A 19211-nucleotide genomic window follows, 5' to 3' on the forward strand; every position below is an offset into this window, starting at 1 on the left:
GGCCACGCAAATGACCATTTTGAAGTTTACTAGTGAAGCGCTGAAATGCATAATTCAGTGCTTCATTAGCATGCGGGCAGCCGCGGCACTTCGAAATTGACACGGCTTTTCCCGACGGGGCTCCTTTTCGAAAGGACCCCACCTACTTCGAAGTCCCCTTATTCCCATCTGCTCACGGGAATAAGGGAACTTCAAAGTAGGCGGGGTCCTTTTGAAAAAGAGCCCCGTCGGGATGAGCCACGCGGCGGCAAGGCGCATCAATTTTGAAGTGCTGCAGACACCCGCATGCTAATGAAGCGCTGAATACGCATTTCCGTGCTTCATTAGTAAACTTCGAAATGGCCATTTGCGTGGCCATTTCGAAGTTTGGGGCTAGTGTAGATGTAGCCAACAAGGCATATGGAGATGTCCAACATCAATACAAACATATGTTGCCTGCTATGGGTGCTGTGGACGTTCTGCTAATCAGTTGAGCACCGCCTCAATCTCTGTCAGGTGGCCACTCAAGCACTCAGCTTACAGGCTACACTGGTTTGAAGACTTTCATTGATAACCCTCACTTATAAAACAAACTTATTGAAATATAATCAATACCTGTAGCTCAACATTTTCTGAGGCAGAAGATTCCTTTTGTATTTTTTTTAAATCATTGTATTTGGATCCAACCAGGAATAATTCACGAATTCTTCCTCTTAAAGAGAGCCTTCACTAAATCCATACCTATACTTGTACAGTTCAACTGGTATTGTCTGGTATTTAACTGTTTAACATATTGTCCAGACCAAGAATTCCTATCATGCAAAAGATTACACTAGCAAAACTGGGCTTTTGCTGGGTACCTTATTCTAACTCTCCTGTACAAAACAAGCTAGACCAGAAGTACAATTCTGCCAGTATAACTGCATCTCCTGGAGGCAATTTCTGCCACCACAGCTATCCAGGTCACAAATTAACTTCAGGACAGCCCTAACCAATTATGCCATCACAAACTTGTAGTACAGACCTATTCTAACCCTTCTGGGATCATGAACAATGTTTTGAAACACATTTTAACTAAATGTTACACTGGATTATAACATCCAGAATAAAAATGCATCTGTTTATATCCTTAAACAAAGCTCAATTAGGCCTTCCCTAGGTTTTATATTCTGGCCTGCTTATGTTTTCTGTAATAGTATCTTAATGATCCAGCTGTTTTAAGACACAGTCAAAGATGTGTGCAATATCCTTTATAACCCAGCATAATTCTTCAGTTCTACATGCTCTTGGTTGTATTATATACACTCTGGCTGTGCCTAGAGTAGGCCCCAACTTCGAAGGGGACATTGTAATTAGGGTGTTGAGAGATTACTAATAAAGTGCTACGGTGCATATACAGCATTTCATTAAGCTAAATCTCCCCCACAGCAACTTCCAAGTGTGAAATTTTGAAGTGCCCACCACGGGTCTACCCTCAAATTACCTCAAAGTTTTTAGGAGTAAAGGGACTTTGAACGAGCGCAGGCACTTCGAAATACCCGCAGCTGACCTGCGTCTACACGCAAGCCAGCACTTTGAAGTTGCCATGGGGGAGATTTAGCCTAATGAAGTGCTGTACATGCACCGCAGCACTCCATTAGTAATCTCCCAACATCCTAATTACCATGCCTCCTTCAAAGCTGGGGGCTAGTCTAGACACAGCCAGTGTTTTATTAAGATAAATTTGTTTCAGAATGTGGAAGGGTGACGTTCTTTATGAGTCACGCTACCTAATGAAAAATTCTCTTTGTGTAGCTGTTTTTATTTTAAAAACATTTCCGATAGGAGTTAAATTCTTATTTGAAAACTTAAGGAAGCTTTATATACTTACATCTTTTATAACAATGTTCACATGGATTTTGGTACTAAAAATAATTTCAAAATAAAAACACTGAATATTTTAAGTGTAAAAATAGAAAATTTAGAAATATATGCACATAAAATAGGAAGGCTTACGATCATCCTTACACAGAAAACAATGTATTCAAGAGGACCTGCACATACATATTTATCTGTTTTATTTTGATGAAGGGATGATGTTTTCTTTCAACATTTCAGACTTGGCACATTTATAATTTTTGACAATTTTACTCGAGTGACCTTTAATCAAACAGAGCTAATTGCATTCACATTTTATCTAACAATTCATCTATATAATCTGATTAACCATTCAGCAGTGACTATTTCCATTTCTGAGACCACTACCTAAACCTTTAAGATTAGCTTTTTTTCCCGCCCATGCTGGTACTAGCAGCATCATCGAAAACAAAAATATTCCTAAGAACCTTATGTGCTATAACACTGGTGCAAGACCTGGACCCCTCGAGAGCAGGAGGTTTCAGAAACAAAAGCATGAAAAACATATCTATGGACTTACTTGACTGTAACAGTTATCTGAAGTTATTACAATATAACTCACTTCACTAGTGCCTAGCTCATGTGAGAGAGACCACATCGTGAAACAACACAAGTAGAGAGAGTGACTGTATTAGCAGCAAATGAGGAGCTGTAACTTCAGCTGAATTAATTCTTATGCAAAATTTTTTCACCAAAAAAAATAGTGTTGATTCTGGGCAACCAAACTACTTGCAATTTCAGATCAATTTTGGCAAACTGAAAATGCCAATGACTTTTTTGTTTTTACAGTAAGTTTCATTTTGGAATTCCCTTCTATTTTGAAAAACCACCAAAAAGATTCTAATCATTAACAATTTTTTCAACTTTTCTTTCAATGCAGAAATCTGAAAAAAATCCATTTTGGTTCAATCTTAAAATGAATGTTTTGATTTTTCAATTAGGCCATCAAACCAGAAAAAAAACAATTACTGAGATGAAGTTATATAGTGAGCTGCTATATCCCCACTGCATTATCATCTCCAGCATCAGCAGCATTTCCACGTACTTCTAGCCGGTTCAAGCTTACAGTGATGATAGTTTGAGTCAGCAATGTGTATGTAGACAAGAGTCAGGTTAGAGGCAAAACACAAATGTATAGCTAAATTTAACAATGCAACGAAGACAAGACAAGCCTCAAGAGCAAATAGGAGTGCATATCAATGCATAATTAACACACTGCTGTGTGAAAGATAGGACCAAAAATCTTAAAAGCTACTTAAAAAAATTGAATACATAAGTTGTATATGAATTTTATAACATTTCAAGTGTTGACTTAATGGGACTACAAAGCAAGACAAAATAGCCTTGCAGAAGGTTTGATTGCATTACTGTCCATTAATCCATTTATGCATTAAATGATAGAAAAACACAGAAAAATTAAGTACGTTTACTTACTTTATCAAGTAAACTGCTTGTTACAACTTGGCTAAATAAATGCTTTCACTGCTACACTGCTTTTTAATCAGAGTATAAAGACAATGGTACCAAATACAAAAAACTGGATATATAATCAATGTGATTAGATTTCAAAGGGACTTGAGGATTTTGAAGGTGTAGACCGGGAAATGCCATTTAACGGTGACAAAAACTAAGCTAAGTGAGTAGAGAAAGCAACAGACAGAAGAAACTGCCATATGGTCAAAGAAAAAGTTTTGGTACAGAATTTACAAATACTTATGAACTTGCTTAACTGAAGGCAATGGGATTACTTGTTTACACATCATCTTGTGTGTATTACTTGTTTACACATGATTTTGTGTGTGTCTGTTTTCTGGGGTTTATACTGGAATAGATTAAGTGGAACTCAACAGCACTATATGCATTCCTAGTGACGTAACAAATCATTACTATTCCAGAAATATCCACGTTGAATTCAGGTTACTTTCTGTGATGGGCACTTAAAAGTTCATAATCCAAAGAAACAAGAAATATAAAAAAGGGTGGAAGAGGAATAAAACAATCATATACTTAAAACAAATAAGAAAAAAGAAAATCAATAATCCTTAAGAGCCTCTCAACTTAGCCAAAATTAGTTGGGTAACTTCCTGTAGGCATCATGACAAAAGTGAGTCTTGAGAGATCTGAAGCATCAGTGTAAAATATACTATTTTAAACTTTCTGTAAATATGTTCGAACAGATGTTCCCTATTGCAATGTGGTAGTGGGCCAGTTTTCCAAAATGAACACACCCAGCATATTAAGAGAAGTCCCTACATAAATCCACCACCACCCAATGGAACTATAGGCATTGGTCCCAGCAACAGGTCATAGCCTTCAAAGTTGTTATTTTTCTAACATGATGCTTTTCCTAGGAGTTTAGTTTTAATGTGTCCTTTCCCACCTCAACCCATTCACTTCCAATGAAGAGAAAAAACTGTTAATATTGTTGGGGGGGGGGGGCATAAACTGTGGTCTGCACATTGCTGATTGATCACATGATTCTGGCTCCTCTTCCTTGCCACTGGGGCTACTGTTAAAAGGAAAGAGAGAGGAAACAGAAGCCATTGTAACAGCCATTGCCACCTGTGGTCCTGGAAATACCACCTAGCAGTAAAAGAATACCCATGGACCAAGATGAAAAGAAATAAGGCAAGAAAGCACACTCACAGAGGGGACCTGAGCAATAAAGTAGCATATGCAGGGCAAGGAGACGGGTTCAGGTGGCAGAAGGAACACGCAAGGGAGAAGACAGAGTAAACAGATTTGGGGGAGAAAGAAACAAAACTAAAGAACTAGACAGTGCAACTACTCTTCCAAAAAGACCACCACAGTATTGCACTAAAGATACCTAAATATGATTTTCTAATCTTATTGCCATATGTAGGCAACTGACATTTGCCACAGGAACATTATGAAATTGCAAATCAGGAAGGCTGTATACTTGGATACAAGTTCTCTACTATGATGATGTGGGCTGCAACCTGGAAAAACTGTCTTATATTTGATTAAATATGAATGTTTAAATTATCCCCCAACCCCCCCCCCAAAAAAAAAATCACACTACATTATCAAGATATAGTACATAGAGAGGTATTAATAGTTGTCCTCAATATGAAATTTTAATTTGTACTGACTTTATCAGTGCTGTTGATATAGCTCGTTATAAAACTAGGCAATTATCTAGATGAACTGATATACCACGTGGATACCCCCAAACGTATGCATATCCCTGGGTGAGAACCACTGGTTATAAGGTAAACCCTGTCTCCTCATTGAGCACTAACACATCATTAGCTAATAATGATAAATTTAAAACGTCTGGATTTTATTTAGAACCTCAGAGTGAGATTTTTAATCCTTCTACACTAAAATCAAAGGCTGTGTACAGTAAGTAGAATATTATTGCATGACTATCATAATGTTTTGCATTTTAGATTCCCAACTGTCACAATAATGGGGATGTACGTGAAGATACCTCTGATTAAAACAAAAAAGTTTTTCCATAGTTAAAAACCACATATAGCCTGAAAGTGCCCATCTACAATGTGTTTTTTATTAGTTGTATTTGTACTGTCAAGTAATTAACAGCTACTAGCCACTTTTTCCTTTCCTCAATAACATACAGACAACTGAATCATCTGGAGAAAGAAAGCATGTTATCCTTCCTGTGTTGATTTTCCTCATACTTTATGAAACTGATTAAAATGTATAAAACAAAAATATTCTATTAAGCTTGGATTGACACTTTGGAATGTCAGCTTGACTTTTGGAATTAAGGCTCAACTTGCATCACTTAGCATGTACAGTGCCATTACAATAATCTGAAAGTTCAACGAAATAGCTAACCTCAGTAATCTAAATAATACTTCTCACTTCTATTTACTACTTTCCATGAGAATCCAAGAGAGATTTATGAAACCGAGGAGCCCTCATATTTATAAGTCACTATAACTAACTCTGATTCCATGTCTTGAAAAATTTACAAAAGGACCACTACTAGCTCGAGACCAGTAAGAAAGACTTCTCTCAGACCTTCAAGCAAAGTCCAGGTGGGCAACTCCCACATTCAACTGCTGGGAAATTACAGAGTGCTAGAAGTTTTACCAGAGGTCTTTTCCTAAATACAGCCTAGAAACTTCATCTCTTTAGTAGATGTAATAAATAATGAAGTCATAATTCAAAATGCCCTCTCTGGCTCCTGGAAGAGATATTTAAAGTCTTCTTCTCTGAGGATACCATTCCAATGAGAAACACACGTCTAAATCTTAATTCCCAAGGATGAGACAAACAGAATTCCTCAAGGTCTTCACAAGTATTGGTCCCTAATGCAAGCAGTGGCAGAACAGAATCTAAACCAGCACCCTATTTCTGAAAGCTTCCCTGGACATACAACTCTCTCAGTTTAAACATTTTTCTTCCCAGTCAGTTTCTTACTGAGCTGGAGGCACAGTCTCCCCAAAAAAAGCCACTAAATTACAAAAGATTGGGCCGGGGGAGCTACTGCTTCACAAAAAACAAGCACAAATATCAGTTTCTACAGAGATTACTGCCAAATTCTTAAGGGGCTGGTCAGGTGAATAGGAAACCTATTGGAATGAAGTCTTAAGAGAAGATAAAAATAACATTTCTCCAAGATTCTCAAATCTGTACATCAGTACAGTGGCTTAAGGGGTGTCCAAAAAGTGAAAATAAAGCTTCAAGATAAAGCATCAATAAGGCCAACAACAATAAGATTGTCAGTATTTATTTTGCAAACTCAATGGAGAAAAAATATTCCTCTTTGAAATTCTAAATGTTGTACTCTTTGCCTAAAATATGAGAGCAAATGTAAAACATCCACAAATTTAGCTAGTCTAAAAGAAACAAAAAGTACACTCATCCATTGCTATACGAGCACAATGGATTCCCAACTTTCTGCTTGTAGGCAAAAACTCATAAAAGCAACCCTAAATTCCCATTAAAATATGTGTAAAAGTCTCCAATTCGTTCCAAGTGCTTGTAAGTTGACATAAGCCAGTTGAGCTTAGGTATTTTTCTCATTATTTGAATAGTTTAGCATCAGAAATAGTATATAGTGTATGCATACAGAGCAGGAATTCCCAACCTAATGGGTCGGGACCCAAACATGGGTGCCATTAGACTTGTTAAAGGTCACCAGCTGGGCAGTTCCCAGCTGCATGTGTCTGTTAAAGAAGCCATTTGCAGTTTCTTAACACTGCTGCTGCCTCAGGCAGCTATCTATCAATAGCCATAGCTACTGGAGATGGAGGCAACCTCTATCATTAGGATTAGCAACTACCTTATGCCTAGGTGCTGAAACCTTAACACTTGAGGTAATTGCTGGGAGCAGGAGGGCTGGGAGAGCCACCCAGCCTAGCAGCCCCTGTGAAGAGGCTGCTGGAGGAGGAGTGTAAGGCTGGGGTCTAAGACTGGGGGAAGTTTGGGGCTGCAGGGGGTGTGCGTAAGGCTAGGAGCAGTTTGCAGTTGCAGGGAGAGTATAATACTGGGGGAGGTGTAAAGCTGGAGGTGTAAGCCTGGGGGTAGTGTGGACTGCTGACTGGGGTTAAAACATGGCTGAGGATGAGGTCTGCAGGGTGGGCAGTGGGGGGACTAATACAGTAAATCCTCAAGTGACCTAGGGGTTGTTCCTGCAACCCCTGCATAACTCAAATTTTCCTGCAAGGGGAGGGGAGCCAGGAACCACCAGGGCTAGTCAGTTTCCTGGCTCCCAGAGTGAGAAGAGCTGGGAACCAGGAGCAGACTGCTTCCAGTCTCCCCATGGCTTGTGGGACCTGGAAACTGATCAGCTCATGGCTAGCCAGTTTCATGTTCCCACCAGTGCAGTGGAAGGAACCAGGCTAAAAGCCTTCTCCCTCTCTTCCCCCAGCCACAGGGCTGTCAGACAGCTGCACGTCTGAGGGAAGGGAGGGAGAAGGCTCCAACTGCTGGTTTCCCCACCCTCCAGCCAGTGACCCTGTGGTTGGCTCCACTTCAGCCGCAGGGCTGCGGGTGTTCCTGGCCCCGGGCCAGGGACCCCACTCATGTAAGTGGGGGAAGTTGACTCATTTAGTGACTGAAGGTAGGTATGTCTGCTCCTTGTTTTAGCGAGTACTCATTAGTAAAGTACTGGTTAAACAAGGGATAAATGTATAACAGTAGATTAAGCTCATTAACTATGTAAGATGGAGATCCTGCAACACGAATAAGACCCCCTTGCATATGAAATTTGAGTTCATCAGCACCACATTAATACCCTAGGATGAAAGGAACTTTATAGGCATTTGAACCTCACAGGTATTTCTGTAAACTTTTGTTATCTACCAGGGCACAACAGGCTGAAACAGCTGTCAAATTTTGACTGAATAACATGGCAAGAAATGTGTTTGCAATGGAAGTATGGAAAATGAAAGGGGTTGGTTTGCCCCACATCACTAACTTTTTCCAGTTGCTGTTTTAGTCCTTATGGTAGATGACATTCACTGAGCTACAGAAAATCAGTCCAAGTCCTCAGAGACACCAGACTCTGATGTCTTATTAGCTTCTGTAAAGTTTGGCACAATGCTGGATCCTGCCCTGCAGAATGTCACCCAGATGCTTTTCTGCCTTGATTTATACTAGAGGTCCTGTTGCAGCTCCCCTTGAAAGTGGAGGTTGGGCTGGAAGAAAGTTCTAGATACAAACCTGTTATAACACACATCCAAAGTATACAGGCCGGGCCCCAAGCTAGCCCAGGAAGTGGGCAGGGGGATGTCTAGGCCAGGGCTCCCACTGACTGGAGAAGGGGATGGAGCTGGCAGGGTGCGGGGACACGACATTCTGTTGGGGGCTCTAGGCCAGGCCCTGCACTGGCTGGAGAAGAGGCTGAAGCTGGCATGATGTGTGGGGGTTCCACTGGGAGGCTGGGCTGGGCCCTGCACTGGCTGGGGGAGGAGCTGGACAGTCCTGGGGGCTCTCTCAGGTGTCTGGGCTAGACCCTGTGCTGGCTGGGGAATGGGCTGCAGCTGGCAAAGGGGGAGGGGGATTTGTTGGGAGGCTGGGCTTTTAGGGATAAAAAAAATCACCACCAATCCTCTGCCACTGTTTGCAGACTTTAGCAAGGAGGCTGCTACTCCAAGAAGTACTACCTAGGAACAAAGTGAAACTGGCACAATCATTACCAGTTTCACTGCTGCTGTAAAAAATTAGAGCAAACCTTTGCTGCTGTGATGGAGTGGAGTATTCGATAGATCTATCAGCATACACATTGGAGAGTTATGGTTCTCCACATTAAGCTGTGGAAACCAGCTTCTCTATCCCACACAAAAACAAAGTCCCATTTCAGCACCTCACACCCTACCCCACACCAAGAAGTTCACTGCTTGCCAAAGTAGATTTTCCACTTATTTTAGCCCCACTCCTTCCACCAACAGGGAAATGAATATTTCAAGGGCACTATCACCCTCTGTAATAAAATAACATTTCAAGAAAACATGCTGTCAGCTCGGTAATATGAATGAAGAGGAAGAAGGGACCACAATTACAGTATTTAAGTCAGTGGCATAGCTAGTACAGGAAAACTGAGTAGACCCTGAGTTTGGGTAGGCAGAAAAAGATATGGGAGGGGGCCCTCCAAAAAAGTCTTACTGTTTAGTAGGCACTCATGGCTGCCAGGGACACACAGGCTGCATACATGAGGCAGAGAGAGGCCCTGCCAGGGCTCAAGCAACATCCTTCCCAGCGCATCCTTCTCCTGTAGGTGCTGTTCCCCTGTTCTCTGTCCTCAGCACTAGCCCCACTTAAATATGCCCCCAAACAGCTTGCCCCCTCCCAGTCTGCATCGCTCTCCTGCCAGCACCATGCAGTGTCACTGTGGTCAAAAGCCCCAAAATCAGGGAGGTGTATCTCATGGAGACAGGTTTGGTGGGGGGCTAACACTGGAGCTGGAAACCAGGTCAAGAGCGTGTGGCACCAGCAGGAAAGGGATGCAGACAGATTCTGAACCAGAGTTGGGAGACCCAGACTGCAGATTCAGGGGTTTCTCCCCCAAATGTTGGTGGACCTGAATGCTAATTGGTTGAGCTAAGCCCCCCTGCAGCTACCCCCCCACCCCCAATTTGAACACCTCACAGACTTTAAATGTGTGAAGACATCGGTACATACTCCACAAAGATATTTTATGATTGCTATTTTGCAGCAAGGGGACTCAGGCACAGAAAGGCTCATCCTAGTTCACACAGGAACTTTGTGGATGAGCAGGAAATTAAACTAGACTCTGCCTAACACTCTCTAAGGACTCAAACACACTGAAGAATATTAATTGTAAGGGGGGGGGGGATGAAAAATGTTACAGTTTCAGTGAAATAGCTGGAACCTCAGTTGGTCACCAACCTTCCATCACGTGGTCTGTATGAGCCCACAAGTGATGTGGGCACCAAGGCTGGTGGGATGCCCATACCACAGCACGGGGCTGTTGGCACTAGTAGGTAGGGGTGGGATCCCACGTCTTACAAATAATCGAGAATAGGAGACTGACCTTAAGAAACCACCTGCAACAGCAGCCGGGTTCCCGCTCCACCTATAGGAGATGGAGAGGGCAGTGACTCAAGTAGTTCGCACCCCCTTCAGGCTCACCCGGGCAGCTCAGGGCTGCTGAACTCTGTCACCGACGCGCCTGGCAAACCGAAGGCACAACAGCCAGCGAGGAGGGCGACCACGCTCCCAGCCAGGACACCGACTAGCCTCACCCCGCCCGCCTAATACGCACCCTCCCCCCCTCTTGGAACCGTTGATAATCAGAACCTCCCAAACATTCTATTACCTGCCGCCGAGGGTGGAACACTCCAGTGGTTGCCCCCACCCCGTGCCCGCTGTACGTGCGTGCGTGTGTACGTCACCAGTCAGCGCAGCGGCCCCTAAACCACCTTGCCGGGAAATACCTCACCTCCCTCTTGGACGACGGGGAGGAATTGGCAGCCAATGGGACGGCGGACTGCGTCTGGCGGGGGGATAGCCCCTCCCCTTTCTCCAGGCGCTGCCTCCTGGCACCGGGGAAGGAAGCAGCTGCCTTTCGGGGCCGCGAAGGCGGGGTTTAACCACCGCCTGTCGGCGCCTCGGAGGAGATGGCCCACGAGGCGGGCGCTGCGGCCCACTTGTGTCACGCGGGCACCCGAGCAGCCTTGGTACGGCGAGCACGGAACCCCCCGCCCCTCTGCGGGACAGGCCCCGCCCGCTGCCCCGTAATGCCCTCCAGCTAAAGCGCCTCATTAGGCATGGGACTTGGAGGGGCCATAAGTTTTATAATTGCCTTAAAATTGTGCAGGGTTGTGGGGGTGTCCTCCTAGGACCCCCTCCAAGCACCAGTGTAAGGGTACAGCATGTCCTTAATTGCAGATTGTGTGTCCCCAGTCGTGGGTGTTAACTAGTCTTTAGAAAGCTAAGTTACAAATGCAAAACAAAATGAAAGTGGTGATATAAGTCAAGGTTTCCTGCTTGATGATTTAAAACAGTTCCATCCAGTTAATGGAGCAATTCACCCCTGGGTAACCCCTTCCACTGCCCTAGCATGGGAATAAGCAAACACTATTGTTCAATAATGGCTGTGATTTGGCTTCTGAGGCAAGAATAACTGGCTAGGTCAGGGATGAGCAGTCATTTCTGATGGGGACCACTTCAAGAATTTGGAAAGTGGTCCAGGGCTGCACTCTTCTAGGTGTGGGTCTGGGATGGAAATTGGGTGCAGGAGAGGATCTGGAAGGAGTTTGGGTGTAGGTAGGGTTTGTAGCTGAAGCAGGCAAGTGGGATGCAGGGTCCAGAAGACGTTATAGGGCCAGGAGAGGATTCTGGCACAGAGACAGCTGTGGACAATGTTCTCTGTAAGCTGGGTGCTTGGATAGCCCAGAAGAGATTCAGGTGCTGCCCAGCTCATTAATAGAGGGCCCACAGCCACCCACAGTGAGGAGTATGTGTTTCTGTTGGTGATGCCCATCCACACGTGCCTTGGTGCATGTGAAAAAATTAGAGGAAACACTGGCTGTTGGAGGGGGTTGTGACCTGTTGCAGGATCTGAAAGAGGGCCTGGGTGCAGGAGCAGGGGTGTAGAGAGTTTGGGTTACATGGGTTAGGGTTGTGGGAGGAGCAAAGGGTTAGGGGAGGGAGGAGATGTGGTATCAGAGGCAGATTCTGGGCTAGGAGGTGCTTATGATCAGCAGCCCAGCAGATCCTTCAGACAAGATTCTGGGTGGTCTAGCTTGGCCAATGGGAGCTGCATGAAATACCTCCATCACACAAACACCTGGCTCCCTAAGTTCAGAGAAGCACTTGCCCCTGCAACATGCTGCTCTGAGTGGCATACCTGGGCAGGGCAGGGCAGGGCAGGCAAAGAGCCTGTCTGAGGTGCCTGCTGGGCAATGGCAGATGTGGCAGCTTGGTAAGCTGTATTTTGTCTGCCCCTGGGCTACTGGTAGTACAGATCAACTGGGTCTTGCGGAGGGTTGTAGTGGATTACAAACTGATTGAGACAATAGAGTGATGGATCTGTGAAAGAGGATAATATAGTTCTTGGGTATACTAACAAGAGTTCAATATTTAAGATACGAGACAGAAATGTCTGTTCTAGTTGGGACTAGTGAAGGTTCAAAATACTGTGTCCAAGTCTGGGGTGCTGCACTTTAGGAAGGGTGTGGACAAAATTGGAGATAGTTCAGAATTATGAAGATTTAGAAAATCTGATCTTTGAAAACAGTTTAAAAAAACAAAACAAAACCTAGGCATGTTTCAGTCTTGGGAAAAGAAAACTGAGGGGAGACCTGAAATCTTTATCTATGTTAGGAGTTGGTTCAGAGAGGATAGTGATCAATTGTTTTCTATGTCAACTATAGGACAAGAAACAATGTGCTTAATCTGCAGCAAGGAAGATGTAGGTTAAATAATAGGGGTTAAAAATCTGCCTAAGTAAAAGGATAGTTTAGCTCTGGAATCGCCATCACTGTAAATTTTTAAAAACAGGATGGACACCTCTCTGGGTTGTGGTGCCGCAATCCAGAGAGCTAGCTTGATACATTTCTATAATTCTTTAAATTGTAGCTTTTTGCACACAGTTTTCCTTGCCCTTGAAAGCATGAGCGATGGATGAAGGTGCTTGGGGAGGCAAGCTCCCTAGCCTCTGACCCTGCTTCTTCTAGGCCCTGACCCTTCCCCACTGCCCCACATCTTCCTCAGTGTCTCCCTGTCTCTGCTCACACATTCTAGCCAAATCCTTGAACCCACGTGTAGAAAATGACATTTGGGGTAAAAACACTTTTCTAAAAATTTCTATCTAAAGAAAATGGAACATGTTTTCAACTGCATGCAGAGTTGTGAAGACAGAAGATGCAGAAGTTACTCAGTTAAAAGCACCAAATATGGGAATAAAAATGTCAGTCACAGATTTTGTGATATTAACCTAAAATTCATCTGAGATTTATTTGCAAAAAGCTGGTAGTAAGAGTACATAATTTGTTCTGCCTAATACAACATTAATTATTATGGAATACATTGTGCACTGTTTTACATTTTCTTCATCACTATTTCTAAGCTGATTTTATTGTTAAATATATTTTAAGCCTTTCTAAAGTACTCATTCTAGATTACTACATATTTAAATTCACTGAAACAAAGAAATTAATCAGCGTTCATAATAAAGCTCGTTGCTTTTAGAAAAAGCGAATACTACTTTAGCTACGTCTACACGTGAAGCCTACATCGAAGTAGCTTATTTCGATATAGCAGCATCGAAGAATAACGTCTACACGTCCTCCAGGGCTGGCAATGTCGACGTTCAACATCGATGTTGCGCAGCACCACATCAAAATAGGCGCTGCGAGGGAACGTCTACACGCCAAAGTAGCACACATCGAAATAAGGGTGCCAGGAACAGCTGCAGACAGGGTCACAGGGCGGACTCAACAGCAAGCCGCTCCCTTAAAGGGCCCCTCCCAGACACAGTTGCACTAAACAACACAAGAGCCACAGAGCCGACAACTGGTTGCAGACCCTGTGCATGCAGCATGGATCCCCAGCTGCCGCAGCAGCAGCCAGAAGCCCTGGGCTAAGGGCTGCTGCACACGGTGACCATACAGCCCCGCAAGGGCTGGAGAGAGCGTCTCTCAACCCCTCAGCTGATGGCCACCATGGCGGACCCCGCTATTTCGATGTTGCGGGACATGGATCGTCTACACGTGCCCTACTTCGACGTTCAACTTTGAAGTAGGGCGCTATTCCCATCCCCTCATGGGGTTAGCGGCTTCGACGTCTCGCCGCCTAACATCGATGTTGACATCGAAATAGTGCCCAACACGTGTAGCCGTGACGGGCGCTATTTTGAAGTTAGTGCCGCTACTTCGAAGTAGCGTGCATATGTAGACACAGCTTTTGTGTGATTTTCATGATGTGTGTAACCCCACAGGCACTGAGACCATGTACTAGAGAGAGTGAAGTCTGCTCTACAGCCTTGGTTGAGAACTGTCTGGCCTTTAGCTCATGTGGTAGAGCACATGGCTTTAGCCCCTATAGTTGCAGCTTCAGTCTCTTCTGCTGACAACCTGGGTCTGTCAGTGTTTCACATGTTTATGAAATTCCACTATATATTTATGTTAAAATACATTGCCAAAGATTTTAGGCATAACAAAGGATTTTATATCTTGGTAAAATACTGATTTTGGTGGAGGGTTCTCTTAAAATTAGTTTAGCAAACAGAACTAAAAGAGAATGTCTGGACTGAGCATTAACAAGGGAAAGACCAAGACAATGAGGATCAACCAGTCCAACACCACCATCACACTGGGAAGGGATGACCTGGAAGATCTGGAGCAGTTCACTTGGGCAGAGACACAGGTACACACAAGGATATCAATGCCAGAATAGGGAAATCAACAGCTGCATTCAAGGCTCTCCATCCCATATGGGGTTCACAAAAAATATCTGCGAAGATGAAACTGTGGACCTTCAACACAAACGTGAAGAGTGTACTCCTGTATGGATGTGAGAGCTGGCATACTAAAAGTCTTCAAATCACAAGGTGCAGACATTCATAGGTTCGACGGGGGCAGGGGAGCAAAGCCTGCAGTTAAGTGGAGAGCATGGATACCTGGGAGATGAACTTGAAATGAGAGGGAGTATGGGCTATACTGGGAGAGTAAAAAGAGGGTCAGGGCAAAACTGGGAGGCAAGACCAAATCAATGTCTGAGATGCCTATATACAAATGCAAGAAGTATGGGAAATAAACAAGAATAATTGGAGTACTAATAAATGAATACAACTATGATATCGTTGGCATCACAGAAACTTGGTGGGATAACACTCATGATTGGAATGTTAGTATTGACGGGTACAGCCTGCTTAGGAAGGCAGACAGGGAAAGAAGGGAGGAGGTGTTGCCTTGTATATTAAAAATGTACACACTTGGACAGAGGTGGAGATGGACGTAGGAGATGGATGGGTTGAAAGTCTCTGGGTTAGACTCAGAGGAGTGAAAAACAAGGATGAGGTCCTACTAGGAGTCTACTACAGGCCCCCTGCCCAGGTGGAAGAAGTGGATGAGCCTTTCTTTAAACAGCTAATAAAATCATCCAGGGCCCAGAATTTGGTGGCGATGGGGGACTTCAACTATCCAGGTATATGTTGGGAAACTAATACAGTAGGGGACAGACTGTCCAATAAATTCTTGGATTGCATTGCAGACAACTTTTTATTCCAAAAGGTTGAAAAAGCTACCAGGGGGGAAGCTGTTCTAGATTTAATTTTAACAAATAGGGAGGAAATTATTGAGAATTTGAAAGTGGAAGGATGCTTGGGTGAAAGTGATCATGAAATCATAGAGTTCACAATTCTAAGAAGGGTAGAAGGGAAAACAGTACAATAGAGATAATGGATTTCAGGAAGGCAGATTTTGGTAAACTCAGACAGCTGGTAGGTAAGGTCCCATGGGAAGCTAAACTGAGGGGAAAAACGGCTGAGGAGAGTTGGCAGTTTTTCAAAGGGACATTATTAAGGGCCCAAAAGCAAGCTATCCCGCTGTGTAGGAAAGATAGAAAACATGGCAAAAGACTGCCTTGGCTTAACCAGGAGATCTTGCATGATCTCAAACTAAAAAAGGAATCGTATAAGAAATGGAAACTAGGACAAATTACAAAGGACGAATATAGGCAAACAACCCGAGCATGCAGGAGCAAGATTAGAAAGGCTAAGGCACAAAATGAGATCAAACTAGCTACAAGCATAAAGGGAAACAAGAAGGCTTTTTACAAATACATTGGTAACAAGAGGAAGACCAAGGAGAGGGTAGGGCCATTGGTTAGTGAGGAGGGAGAAACAGTAACAGGGAATTTGGAAATGGCAGAAATGTTTAATGATTTCTTTGTTTCGGTCTTTACTGTGGTATCTGAAGGAATGCCTGACATAGAGAATGCTAGTGAAAAAGGGGTAGGCTTAGAAGTTGAAATAAGAAAAGAACAAATTAAAATTTACTTAGAAAAATTAGATGTCTGCAAATCACCAGGGCCTGATGAAATGCATCCTAGAATCCTCAAGGAGCTGATAGAAGAGGTATCTGAGCCTTTAGCAATCATTTTTGGTAAATTATGGGAGACGGGAGAGATTCCAGAAGACTGGAAAAGGGCAAAGATAGTACCCATTTATAAAAAGGGGAACAAGAATAACCCGGGAAACTACAGGCCAGTCAGCTTAACTTCTGTGCCAGGAAAGATAATGGAGCAGATAATTAAAGAAATCATCTGCAAGCATTTGGAAGGTGGTAAGGTGCTAGGGAACAGCCAGCATGGCTTTGTTAAAAACAGATCATGTCAAACCAATCTAATAGCTTTCTTTGATAGAATAACGAGCCTTGTTGATAAGGGAGAAGCGGTGGATGTGGTATACCTAGACTTCAGTAAAGCATTTGACACGGTCTCACATAATATACTTATCAATAAATTATGCAACTACAACTTAGATGGGGCTACTATAAGGTGGGTGAACAACTGGCTGGATAACCATACCCAGAGAGTAGTTATTAATGGTTTTCAATCCGGCTGGAAAAGTATAACTAGTGGGGTTCCGCAGGGGTCTGTTTTAGGACTGGTTCTGTTCAATATCTTCGTTAACGATTTAGATATTGACATAGAAAGTACACTTATTAAGTTTGCAGATGATACCAAGCTGGGAGGGGTTGCAACTTGTTTGGAGGATAGGGTCATAATTCAAAAGGATCTGAATAAACTGGAGAAATGGGCTGAGGTAAACAGGATGAAGTTTAATAAGGACAATCGCAAAGTGCTCCACTTAGGAAGGAACAATCAGTGTCACACATACAGAATGGGAAAGGACTGCCTAGGAATGAGTACAGCAGAAAGGGATCTAGGGGTTACAGTGGACCACAAGCTAAATATGAGTCAACAGTGTGATGCTGTTGCAAAAAAAGCAAACATGATTCTAGGATGCATTAACAGGTGTGTTGTGAACAAGACACAAGAAGTCATTCTCCCGCTCTACTCTGCGCTGGTTAGGTCTCAGCTGGAGTATTGTGTCCAGTTCTGGGCACTGCAGTTCAGGAAGGATGTGGAGAAATTGGAGAGGGTCCAGAGGAGAGCAACGAGAATGATCAAAGGTCTAGAGGACATGACTTATGAAGAAAGGCTGAAAGAATAGGGCTTGTTTAGTTTGGAATAGAGAAGATTGAGCGGGGACATGATAGCAGTTTTCAGGTATCTAAAAGGGTGTCATAAGGCAGAGGGAGGGAACTTGTTCTTCCTTGCCTCTGAGGATAGAACAAGAGGCAATGGACTTAAATTGCAGCAGGGGAGGTTCAGGTTGGACATTAGGAAAAAGTTCCTAACTGTCAGGGTGATCAAACACTGGAACGAATTGCCAAGTGAGGTGGTAGAATCTCCATCACTGGAGATATTTAAGAAGAGGTTAGATAGATGGCTTTCAGGGATGGTCTAGAAAGTGCTTGGTCCTGCCATGAGGGCAGGGGGCTCGACTCGATGGCCTCTCGAGGTCCCTTCCAGTCCTACTCTTCTATGATTCTATGATTCTGTAAGCAAATGCCTAATGTACACGCTTCACATCAAATGGCAAGACTTCATCACAAACAAGGAGCTTTGGAACAGAGAGGAACAAGATCTAATTGACAATGAAATCAAGAGAATAAAGAAGGGATGGTTAGGCCAAACTCTCAGAAAACCAACATCCAGCATAGCCCGTCAAGCTCTCACATGGAACCCACAAGGAAAACACGAAAGAGGGAGGCCTCAGACAATGTGGAGGTCTACTGAGATTGAAGGACAGCAACTGGGGTACTCCTGGAGCCAGCTAGAAGTTTTATCTCAAGACAGAGTGAAGTGGAGGAGACTTGTAGATGACCTGTGCTCCACATGGAGAACAAGGATTAAGTAGTAGTGGTAAAAGGGAAACATTAGTCCAGCTACCTGGAAAGAAAAGGCAAGTTGTCCATTTAAGGGTTCTCTTCAATGGGGGAAGGGGAAGTAAAACAAGAGTAAGGATGAATTGAAAGGACAGGAAAACTTTGGAAGCAAGTTTTTGTACTATAGTAATTAAAATTAAAATGTGCATTTAGTATAAAGGTGGTATTTTAAAGAATTAATTTTAAAAATTTTGTCTGATGAGCCAAGCATTTAAGGCTAAAGCTGCATTGTGGACTGCCTTCCCCGCAGCACACACTTTCCAAAACATGTGGCTCCAGGGAGCCACACAATCTCTGTCTGCAGCATCCTGTTTGCTGCATTTTCACAGTGGGGAAACAGCTCCCTGGCCTGCTGCTCTGCCCCATGAAAGCCACATCTACCCTAGATGGCTGTTTCAAAGCAGTAGGCCCAACTTTGAAGTAGCGCACATCGCATCTACACATGCCGTGTGTTACTTTGAAGTTGAAATCAACGTTAGGTGAGGAGAGTTGAAACTGCTATTCTTATAAGAAGATGGGAATAGCTCCCTACATCAACATCTTATGTCGAAGTAGGGCATGTGTAGATGACCTGTGGCCCCCTACATTGAAATAGCGGGGTTCACCATGACGGCAGTCAGCTGCAACACGGAGACATGCTGTCCATCCCCTGGAGGGCTCTATGATCTCTGTGCCCACCAGCTCTTAAAGCTTTATGGACCAGGAGACCCAATGGCAGGAAGCTGAGAGTGTGCAGGCAGCAGCCATCACATGGGGCCACTCTGCATGCCTCAGCAACACCCCCTGCAGCCTCTGAGCACAATGGCAAGCCAGCAGCCAGGTGAGCAGTCCCTGGGCTCCCCCTCTGACCACCCCCATGGCTCACAGGCCTCCAGCCAGAGGGGCAGAAAGCGGAGTCCCTTATGGACTGAGGCTGAG

At 43.8% G+C, this 19211-nt stretch overlaps 1 protein-coding gene across 3 annotated transcripts in view; it reads right to left on the reverse strand.

Annotated features, from left to right (window-relative positions):
- The window catches only part of CCDC91 (coiled-coil domain containing 91), a 355265-nt gene extending 344531 nt beyond the window's left edge, over nucleotides 1–10734 (reverse strand). For 2 of the 3 annotated variants that reach the window (XM_075003187.1, XM_075003174.1), the window contains exons 1-2: nucleotides 10652–10685; nucleotides 10367–10408 (exon numbers count right to left, since the gene is read on the reverse strand). The gene's annotated coding sequence lies outside the window, so the exon portion shown is untranslated. Of the gene's footprint in view, nucleotides 1–10366; nucleotides 10409–10651 lie in introns of all 3 variants that reach the window. The other variant, XM_075003166.1, reaches the window with a different exon arrangement.
- Between the last annotated feature and the right edge of the window lie 8477 nt (nucleotides 10735–19211).

This window comes from Carettochelys insculpta, chromosome 1 (assembly GCF_033958435.1).
Source record: "Carettochelys insculpta isolate YL-2023 chromosome 1, ASM3395843v1, whole genome shotgun sequence".
Classification (NCBI taxonomy): Eukaryota; Metazoa; Chordata; order Testudines; family Carettochelyidae; genus Carettochelys; species Carettochelys insculpta.